Source organism: Rhagoletis zephyria, unplaced genomic scaffold (assembly GCF_001687245.7).
Source record: "Rhagoletis zephyria isolate East Lansing unplaced genomic scaffold, Rhagoletis_zephyria_1.1 Rzeph_scaffold_07871, whole genome shotgun sequence".
Classification (NCBI taxonomy): Eukaryota; Metazoa; Arthropoda; class Insecta; order Diptera; family Tephritidae; genus Rhagoletis; species Rhagoletis zephyria.
The window spans coordinates 15,414-25,325 of NW_016164953.1; the positions used below are offsets into that span (position 1 = coordinate 15,414).

Consider the following 9,912-nt stretch of genomic DNA (forward strand, 5'->3'; position numbering starts at 1 on the left):
ATGTAAACAAAAATTATATCAGCTGTTCGTCTAACTTGCAAGTTTCTGCAAATTTTCTGTTCGCGTACTATTCTGGATATTTCTCTCTTGTGAGCGAACAGATGACATTTCGCCGGAATTTGGCAGTTGGTTGGTTTCTGTTGGAGATTTTAAACGAACGCACCTTATATTGTGGTTTTTCGTTTCGGAATTTACGACTTTCCCCTCAGTTGTTGGCGAGTTTGTAGTAGGTGTATTGGCCGGCATTGGGCGAATGTTCGTTTGATGTTCTGGTTTTGCGGTTGTGCGAAATTCTAGCCACAAACTTGACAGCTATGGCTTTGGATGCTACATACAGGGTGGGCCAAATAAGACCTACCTTCATATGTTAAACACGTATAACTGCTTTATTTTTTATTATTATTGTTATTTTCTTTCTGAATATTATATGTAGTTAATCTGTTGGAAAATCGTAATGGATACTTACAGCAAGAGCACCAACAACTACACTACAACTACAAACGCTATTCCTTTTACACAATTAGCCAAACCAATTGATTTTTTAGGTAATGTTTTGATGTCGAATGAAGCGCATTTCCAAGCAAAACTGTAGATTGGGGGGCTCTGAAAATCTAAGGGCAAAACACCAGCACCAGGTACACCCATCCAGATGCACTGTTTGGTGCGGTGTTATGACCCAAAAAGTTATCGGCCCATATTTCTTCGAGAATGAAGATCGACAACTTTTTGAAGCCAACGGCAGACCAGGCATCCTAATTTGTGGTTCCAACAAGATGAAGCGACTGCGCACACTGCCAGGCAAACTATGACAAACTAGGCAGACTATGGGTAGGTCGTATTTGGCCCACCCTGTGCATATAAATTTATATGTATGTGTATATAATAAATATCTAAGGGTGTATATTTGACCAGTCAATCTGGTGCTTGAGGTCGAAATAATTCACTAACGGATAAAAACATTTACATATAACCTTGCCCAGAAAACTATACTGTTTAAAATAAATAAAGAAATGTAATATCTCTCAATTTGACAGGAAATATTTTTAATTACATAAAAACTATTGGCAATTAGCTCATAGCTTTTTATATCACTGACAGTTTTTTTGACATCCATCGTATGGATATGGAAGAATGGGAAGTATAAAGCTGCAACTAATCACTTTTGCATAATCAATTATTATTTTGCACTTGTTAAGTGACACCAAGCGCGCGTATACGTGGCGTATGCGTAACATTTTTTACTGCTCACTTTTCATACAAAAAAAGTTAACTATGTAACTAAAAAACCAATCGTTCAAGTTAGCCAAACAATTTCGGGGAAAAAGCTTAACTAAAAGCTTAATAATGGGACTAATTATTTTCCACTGAATTTATGTGTGTAGAGAGTTCCTTCCTCTCTAAAGCTATATTTCATCCATCTCGATCCGATGACCGAGAATTGCCAATAGTTTTTAATTAATTTAAAATTATTTCCCGTCAAATTGAGTGAAAGTACTTATATTTGATTATTTATATCAGAATAACTTTCCGTTCTTGTCGGCATATTATTTATCAGTTAGGGAATTGAAGGGGTTAGAATCAAAAGGATCTAAGTAAGTCTGATATAGTTTTGAGAAACTTAAGGTTAAAGTTGAGTACTTATTGTAAATTTTGGGTTAATGCATTTGAAATGATTATTGCCTAAATGAATGCAGGTTAATTAACTAATTCAAAAAATGCTTAATGCAGATGGAAAAAAACTGAAATATTTTTTTTTGTGTCACTTGGATCCTTTTACTTCTGAGTACCTACTTAGGTAAATTTCTTTAAGGAAATAAATGGAAAAAGCTTATTTTTATGAAAATCTACATTTCATTATGTAAAAAAGTTATAATATATAACACTAACTCTACTAAAAATTATATCTAATCATCGTAATCTGACAAAACGCTGCCGTGGGCTTCATCTGATTCTGTATTTTCTTCTTGAACTATAATCGCCTGTGGACTTTGCTTCTTAGAACTTTTGTTGTTTGCTTTTGTTTCATGGGGAATATTTAAATAAAAATCTTGATGAATAGTTGGTATGAATGGTAGAAGTTGAGTTAAATTTACCCATTTTAAGTACGGAATCTTCGGTGGAGTTGGATATAAGGGCTTAAACACATCTTCATGACTTGAAATGACTTGGATCTCTTTGTCACCAAATAAACACTATATTTAACTCTACAAATATGGTTATAACTTATATTTTCAAAAAAATATGTCACTTAGATCCTTATGATTCTAACCCCTTCAACTATTTGAGGGTATTCCTTAAAATTGTGTCAAATTGACTGGTCTATATAGAGATGCACATGTATACACGTCGAAACTTTAATAAAAAATTTTCGAAAAATTTATTCCTGTGATGTTTTACATTTTATTCCGGCAGCTGTTTTCCGCTCTATGCTCTCAAGCTAAGATTTAAGCATTAAATTTTTTCTAGCATGCTATTCCGCCCATGTTTATTGTGAGACAGGGTAGAAAATAAGATTGAACGACCAAATACTGTATGTATGAGTTTTATAATGATGCGTACATTGCATAGTTCGATCATAAAACTAGAAACTTCTGATTTTGGGGGTTTCAAAACCCGCGAGTTTCCAAAACATTAGCCCACCTCTGAAGCCCATTCGAATTGGAACATTGTAAAACCAACTTTTAAAAGCCGCATGATCCAAGCAAATATAAGAAACACTGTGGGTAATATGGAACGTAAAAAAAATCAGCTTACAATTAACTACAAAAAAAAAAAAGCTTTTATTTTAAAATATTTTGTACATCAAATTATTTAGGAAATGGACTTTTAAAAAGCGCATGGTCCTAAAAACTTACTTAAGAGAACTTCCGGCACTGCTAAAAAATGTATCTATATAGTCCATTTTCTAAAATAGTTCTTTACGGTTAGGCTCATTGATGTTTTGAAACATCTAATAAAATGCGAATGTGCAGTGGAGTGCAAAGGCTACCTTTTGAAGTGTATTAAATATGTGGCTTGTAAAAAATTTGTTTGAATACGCATTTGCAATATAAATTCAAACTAAGACTTTCATCTACTACAAAAGCAAAAAACAATTAAATAACGGAACAAACGTTGTTAGTGAATAGAATAGTGAATAACTTTAGTCCTAGAATAGTTGCGGGACGGATGTTATTAACGAAGGTATATTCTCCCGAAATCCACAATTAAATCGCAATTTTAGTAATTTTAACAAAAATCTTATTGAACAAGCATTTTTACTGAATGGACCTTCCCCCAGCAATAAAATTAACAATTTTGCAAAAACACGTTTTTTGAAAGCTTGCCTAATATAGTTGTATCTAAAATGCGACTTAAATATTAACAATGGCTGAATATTAATTAATATCTTTTAAAATTATCAATTGTCTGAATTCGCCTTGGTGTGTATATGTATAGAAAAAGAAAAAAATGTGAGGCCCCCTTAGCATCGCCTTTATTAAAATTCATAATTTTTCCTATGGAAATTCACGTACATTTTTCAGAAATACCTTTGGAACCTTTACCATATGAGAGGTAAAAAGAATATATGAAAAAATTCCTTTTATACGTATGTAGCTATTTTGTTAAGTCAAGAATGATAGAATAAAGAGATTGCGCTTTGCGCAGGTCCGTTACTCTTGTTTACAAATCAGCTGTTCGAGTGTTGACGTCATAATATAAAATTTTTGGTGGGAAGCGTATTGGTTTGCGAGGGAAACGTATTGATTTGTGATATTTTTGTTAAAGTTATAAAATAAAAACGTTGTAAAATGAANGTTGTAAAATGAAGTGCGCAGTTGCGAAATGTGGAAAAACGGCGGCAGAGTGCAGTTTGTTTACTTTTCCTTCAGATCCAGAACTTAGGAAAAAAATGGATCCAGTTCTGCCGGCAAAGCAAGGATTTCCAATTTAAAACTTGCTATATTTGCATGCATCACTTTGCAAGTGAAGATTTTGAAAATAGTCTGCAGTTTGAAGTTGGTAGGATGTTTATTTATTTCGTTTATTGTGTTTATATTAATGAAAGTGTTTAAAACATTTCTAAGGTTATGCAAAAAGAAGATTGTTGAAACGAGGCCCCGTGCCATCAATTTACAAGCCGGGTGATGAAAACCCGGAGCGTTCGCAAAGAGTTCATCGTCGTCAAAATACGTCGTTAATATTGGGTTTCATTGGAACGATATCCTTATTTGATGCTGTGGGCAGGCGTCACAGTTTCAGGTAAAATTGCTTGCTTATGCCTTGGCAGTTTAATTTTATGTTGGCACCGTTTGCATTGTATTTCCTGAAATAAGTACGCATTGGAAGTTAGTAAAAAGTTATGTATTGTCGCAGATGCTACTTACCATGCTATGAGCACGCCCTTGCTCAACGAATTGGCCCTTTTACGCTGTTTCCTGGTTAGCGCTCTTCGATTCTCTGTAGTCTTTCTGGCATCGTATAGCTTCTATATTTGTTTCCAAGCCTTGGAGCTATGCACTATTTGCTGTGGCTTCAATTTCATTTGGAAATCTTACTCGTTCCATTTGCCAGCGCAACGGTGGCCACAGAATGCAATTTTTATTTGAACGCCCTACTCACTACCTGAAATAAAATAATAATATAAATAATGTAAAAGAAACACAAAATAAATTTACCGTCTTCTCGATTCAATAAATTGCCACCAGATTGTTTTATTTTAGTCTTTCAACTAAATTTTATGCTATATTTACTGTTTTTCGTCGAAATTGTATGCGATTTGACCGATCGCCAACAACACTTTTATATTATGACGTAGATGCGCAGAACGAAAAATTTTTGCACCCCTATCGGCGCAATCTTTGTATTCTATCATTCTTGTTGTTAAGTAATAAAGAATTTTTCCCTCAAATGATGTTGTTTTAATTTTATTTACTTTTTAAATTTCATCTGGAGTTATGGCCGCTGTTCCCTAAATATATAAATTCCAAGCGAAACCTTTTTCGAAATATCTATACCAAAAATTCACTTTTTCATAAATTTGCATAAAGTTGCTATTCACCGCCCAGTCATCCCACATTCAAATTAAATACTTTGTGTTTCACCAACCACAAACACCACGCTCAATTCATGACTTGTAGCTACATACATAATATGTGCATATGTATGTATGTATGTCGTCGCTTCGTTGCCATTTCCAGAGCTGACCGACAGTCTGAGATGGATGTGCTCGCATCATCAACTGCATTCATAGGTACATACATATCTACATAGATACACTGAAGCTTTGTGCATTTGCATTGTGGAGAGCAATATTTGCTATATACATACATACACCGCCCCATTTTGGCCTGTGAGGCTACAATTTCGTGTGCACTCGACCAAATTTTAATGGCATTCAGTGCATTGCCGTGGGCGTGGTTATGCTGTGTACCGAGCAACGGCTGGATGGAATAGGATCAGTGGCCTGCTTTGCCCGGATCTGGCCAGCGGCGACTTTTACATAGTGAGTAATTCCTGCCAGCCTGGATGTGTGGCTTGTTGCATGCAAATGCGCCAAAACAATTGCAATCCAGCAGGCATGCAGCTGACTACCTTGTATGTGTTGGTGACTGTACATACTTAGACGAANCATTGTTCTGGTATGTATTGTTTTTGAAATGTTCAATGAGTGAGTATTGTTTCGCTTTTTGGTTTAGCAGTATTTTTGACTACATTTCGATGGGCATGGCATAGTGATGAACTACATACATTTAAAAATCATATTTGGGCCAGATGGTACGCATTGACTGGAACTTTGGAAAGCTGAATTTCAATCAAGTTTTCCTCTGAATAAGTTAATTATCTGCGAGCTGGGGGACTTAATATTGCTGAGATGAGTTTCCTTTAAACATTTGTTTAAGTTTTGGGGCGTAAGAGCCAAAGTTTTAAATTACTATAAAGTGTAGTATGTAAAACACTCACTCCACGTTCGAAGTGCTCATTAAGTTTTTTAGGACGACCCTGTTCCACCCCCTTATTTATTTATTTATTTATAAAGGTCGTATGAGTATCATATTTTTGAAGCTGTCGGAATGGGCGGAATTCATAGCAACACATTTCATATACTGGGCGGTTGGAAAGGATTAGCTTCCAAGCCGCCTCTTCTCGATTCCACTTTACGGGCAGGCGATCTGAATGGACGAGATCCAGAGTCTGTAAAATCTTATAAAATTTTTATTCTTAACCACCTTTCCAACGGATTGGTGTACAGTCTATCCAGGACTACAAAAGGTAAACATCTTGGAATCGATTTTCTGCTTCTCATTTGGCGCTATAACCACCTAAGCGCTTTGAAGTGCCAACTGACGCCAATTGGTTTTTACATCGTAGTAGGGGCCTCCCTCTTCCTCTGCTATAACCAGCGGGTTCCGAGTTGAATACTTTCAGAGCTAGAGCGTCGGAGTCCATTCGAATGACATGGCAAAGCCAGCGGAGCTAGCGGAGCTGCTGCATTTTAATTAACTGCACTATGTCTATGTCATTGTAAAGTTAATGCAGCTCATCGTTCCCTCGTCTTCCCATGCGATTTACTTCCTTATACAACTTGGAAAAGGCAGAACAGACTTAGTGGTTCTTGTTGCCGATGTTGTCAATGTCAGCGGAATAAGCCAGCAATTGCACGCTATTGTTAAAAACTGTTCCTGAGCGAATCAGTTCTTCAGTTATTTTTATCTTCTCTAACATAAGATTAAAGAAATCACATGAAAGGGATTCGCCCTGCTCGGCTGGAAGAGATCTTTCCAGATTTTTGAGGAGCTGGAGGTATTGTTCAACGTCATTTGCACAGCCATATCGGTTTCGCAGGGATGCCAAATTCAGACACCGCGGCGTATAAGAAACTCCTTTTAAACTTTTGTTATACCTGTTTTTGTATTACTTGCGGTGAATCTGTACGATCCAAAGGCAGTTAAATTCCCCTATCTGAATTTTGCGTTAGCTCACTTTAGATCTAGGTGTGCGATATAGCCTGAAGTCGCATTGCGAGTCCTCATTTATTTACATCAGTGATAATCAGAGAGAGAGAGAGCTTTTACTCTATGCGCACCCATATATCATCTACAGAAAGCTTTAAAGGGTTCAGCGCACGGGCGCTATTTTGAGCATCATTGACTTACATCGGTGATGGGCACCGCCTTGCCCGCGGGCAAAGTTCTTTTAAGCTTTCTATACATTTTCTATAGTCGCGTGCAGAGTAAAAGCTCTCTCTGCCCATCGCTGATATACATACGTGCGAGGCTGTGAGTTGTCAAGAATACACTGAAAATATTTTGTACACTCTTCATTTAGCGGTCCAGGAAGTGTGAGAATCAGTTTTAACTGTCAAAATTGTGTACACTTGCCTTCCGAAATATTCACATTTTATTCAATGAGTTTTTGGTTGTGAGCAGGGCTGCCACTTTGGTACCTTTCGCTTTATTCAGCTCAGATAATGCCTATGGGTTCGGTACAAATTACTTGCAAATTCCTGGAACATGAACTTCATTAGACAGAAGTTTGTTTTTGGTATTCGTATCTGACGCTAAGGTGTGGCTCTAAAATGAATACTAACTGCTGCGAATTTATAACTTACTAGCTAAGCGTTTTAACACCTAGCTCCTCTTCTAATTAGGGAAGTGGCAAAAAAAAATTCATTTTGTACCAAGAATTCACTTATAAAGATAAAATGTATAATCTAAAAAACTTTTGCACTGACGCTAACTTCAATGACTCTCACATATAAATAATTGTGTCTATAACCGTTTACCGGTTTTGCAGAAAACAAAAAAAACTTAGCTGGTTACACCTCCTTTTTCGAAGTTTTGTCAGAGCAGACAGGCTTTTCGAGAACTAATCTGTCGGTTAGACAATTTTACTAGTGACAAAAAAACTCCAAAGACGAAGAGTTGAAACTACGACAGTCGAAGCTAATTTTGACTGCAGTTATGGATGCGATGCAGCCTTGAAAAAAAAAAATTTTGTATTTTTGGAACTGACTATAAAGTGTTGGTCAGACTAACTTGTTCTTCAATGACTCTATGTATAACCGCTCAAGCAATTTTGGGTGAGCTCAGCTCTGACTTGTGAAAAAAAACCATTAAAATATGGGTACTTGAGACTGTAATATTAAAAAAAAAAAAACAATTCCTATTACATCGTTCCCGATAATTGCGGTCAGAATGCGCAAAGGGTCAAGAATCTTGCATCATTATTGCAATTACTCCACGGGACGTCCCTACCTACAGGTGTTATCATTTATTCTGCTACACAAAACGTTAGGGCGAACATGTAAGGTGTGATATTGGTTCACTAATAGATTACTTATTTCTGCTGAATTACATACTGAGTTCAAAGTAGTAAAAGGCAGACGTTAGTACCTGTCGTTAAAACGAGCTAACCACACGGTGGCCTATAGCACAACGGATCAATTCCCTTGAAATGCAAGCACCTTACCTTACCAATTGGCAGTGTGGGGTAGACACAGTAACCACCTTGGCAGGGCTCGAAGCCCATCTATACCTCTGCCGTACTAAGTGTTCGGAACCCGGTTGCAATGCAAATCCTCATTGAATCATTGCTGGTTCTACCCGCCGAAAGCCGGAGTCTTCTGCCAGTTGAGCCTCCACTCGACTAAAGAACTGGCGGCCTTTCACTGGATACCCCGGTGTTGTCAAGCCCGAAGTTCCAATTGCTCGAAACTCCCTTGGCAAAGCCCCAACCGTCCGACACTGGATCTGGTATGTATTTATATATATCTAATAATCTCCCTCTGAAAATCACTCAAATAAAACCTAATTCAAACATCAAAGAAGATTCATTGAATATAATCTCTCCACACTTTCTTCGTGTTTAGTAATATTCAAGAACTCAAGTAGCACACTGGTGTATACCTTGGTGTAAATTTGTGAATTTTGGTGCAACTAATAACCAGTGTGCTACTTGAGAAAATCTCCCCTCAGTGGCCATGCTTTTTACTAAATTCTAGTAGGGTGTTCGATTACTCAACTTTTTTCCAAACCGGGTATCGAGTTATTTGAAGTATAGTGGTTAGATTAGAAACTTAAAAATGAGTTTTTTCGACCAATCACAGGATGGTGTTGTCTAGCAATTTTCATAGGGAATGAGTTGAGCCTAATAAAAAGTTTCCAAACAACGCCACTCTGTAAATATCAAACACAAATTTGAACAAATATACCAGTCGCGTGATTTGGCTTGATTCAAAGCGAACATTTAAAAGCACACTTATGTACATGTTGTGCCTGTAGCTGAGTGCGCAAAATGCTTTCTACAATCTAAGAATTTTCATTGAGGTTTTCTGAATTCAAGGAATTATCATTGTTTAAATTGGATTGGTTGGAAATCTAAGAGTTTTTGATGAGGCTCATTGAATTCAAGTTGAATTCAATTTGGATTTGAAACTTTGTCGGAGCAAGGAAAGAGTTGGAGTCCATCGAATTAGAAAGACCATCAGGCAATTTGGCCAAAAATACTAATACTAAAATTTTGGAAACTTGAAAATTAATTCCAGACGCATTAGCTGTCTGCGTGAGCTGGTGTTTGCTATCTTTACTATATTTGCATCTACCTAAGCATGTGAGTGCTTACCACTTACCAAGTAAGGTACACAGACGCATTTAAGAGACGCTTAATTCGTTATTTCTTAAATTTTTGTATGATTAAGGGCGGTCGTGATTGCTTCAATATTTCTTTGGAAACAATGGCACGCGTATGTTTAAAGGTTTGCCGGCACTTTACTAGAGGAAAAACGGGGTTATGCGATTACAAAATTCCGGTTTGCTTGGTATGCGAAAAATCACGGTTTAAAAAATTAAACGCTGAAAAGCTTTGAAAAAACCTGGTTAAACCTGGTTTGGAAAACCGTGTCAATCACCCTACTACCTATATTTATATTTC

The 9,912-nt window shown here is 36.8% G+C and overlaps 1 long non-coding RNA gene across 1 annotated transcript; it reads right to left on the reverse strand.

Moving 5' to 3' along the window:
- Positions 1-4,251: 4,251 nt before the first annotated feature.
- LOC108374585 (uncharacterized) lies at positions 4,252-4,745 on the reverse strand. Its single transcript, XR_001849063.1, has 3 exons — positions 4,659-4,745; positions 4,368-4,605; positions 4,252-4,306 (listed from the first exon to the last, which is right to left on the reverse strand). It is a non-coding gene; the product is annotated as an uncharacterized LOC108374585 (long non-coding RNA).
- Between the last annotated feature and the right edge of the window lie 5,167 nt (positions 4,746-9,912).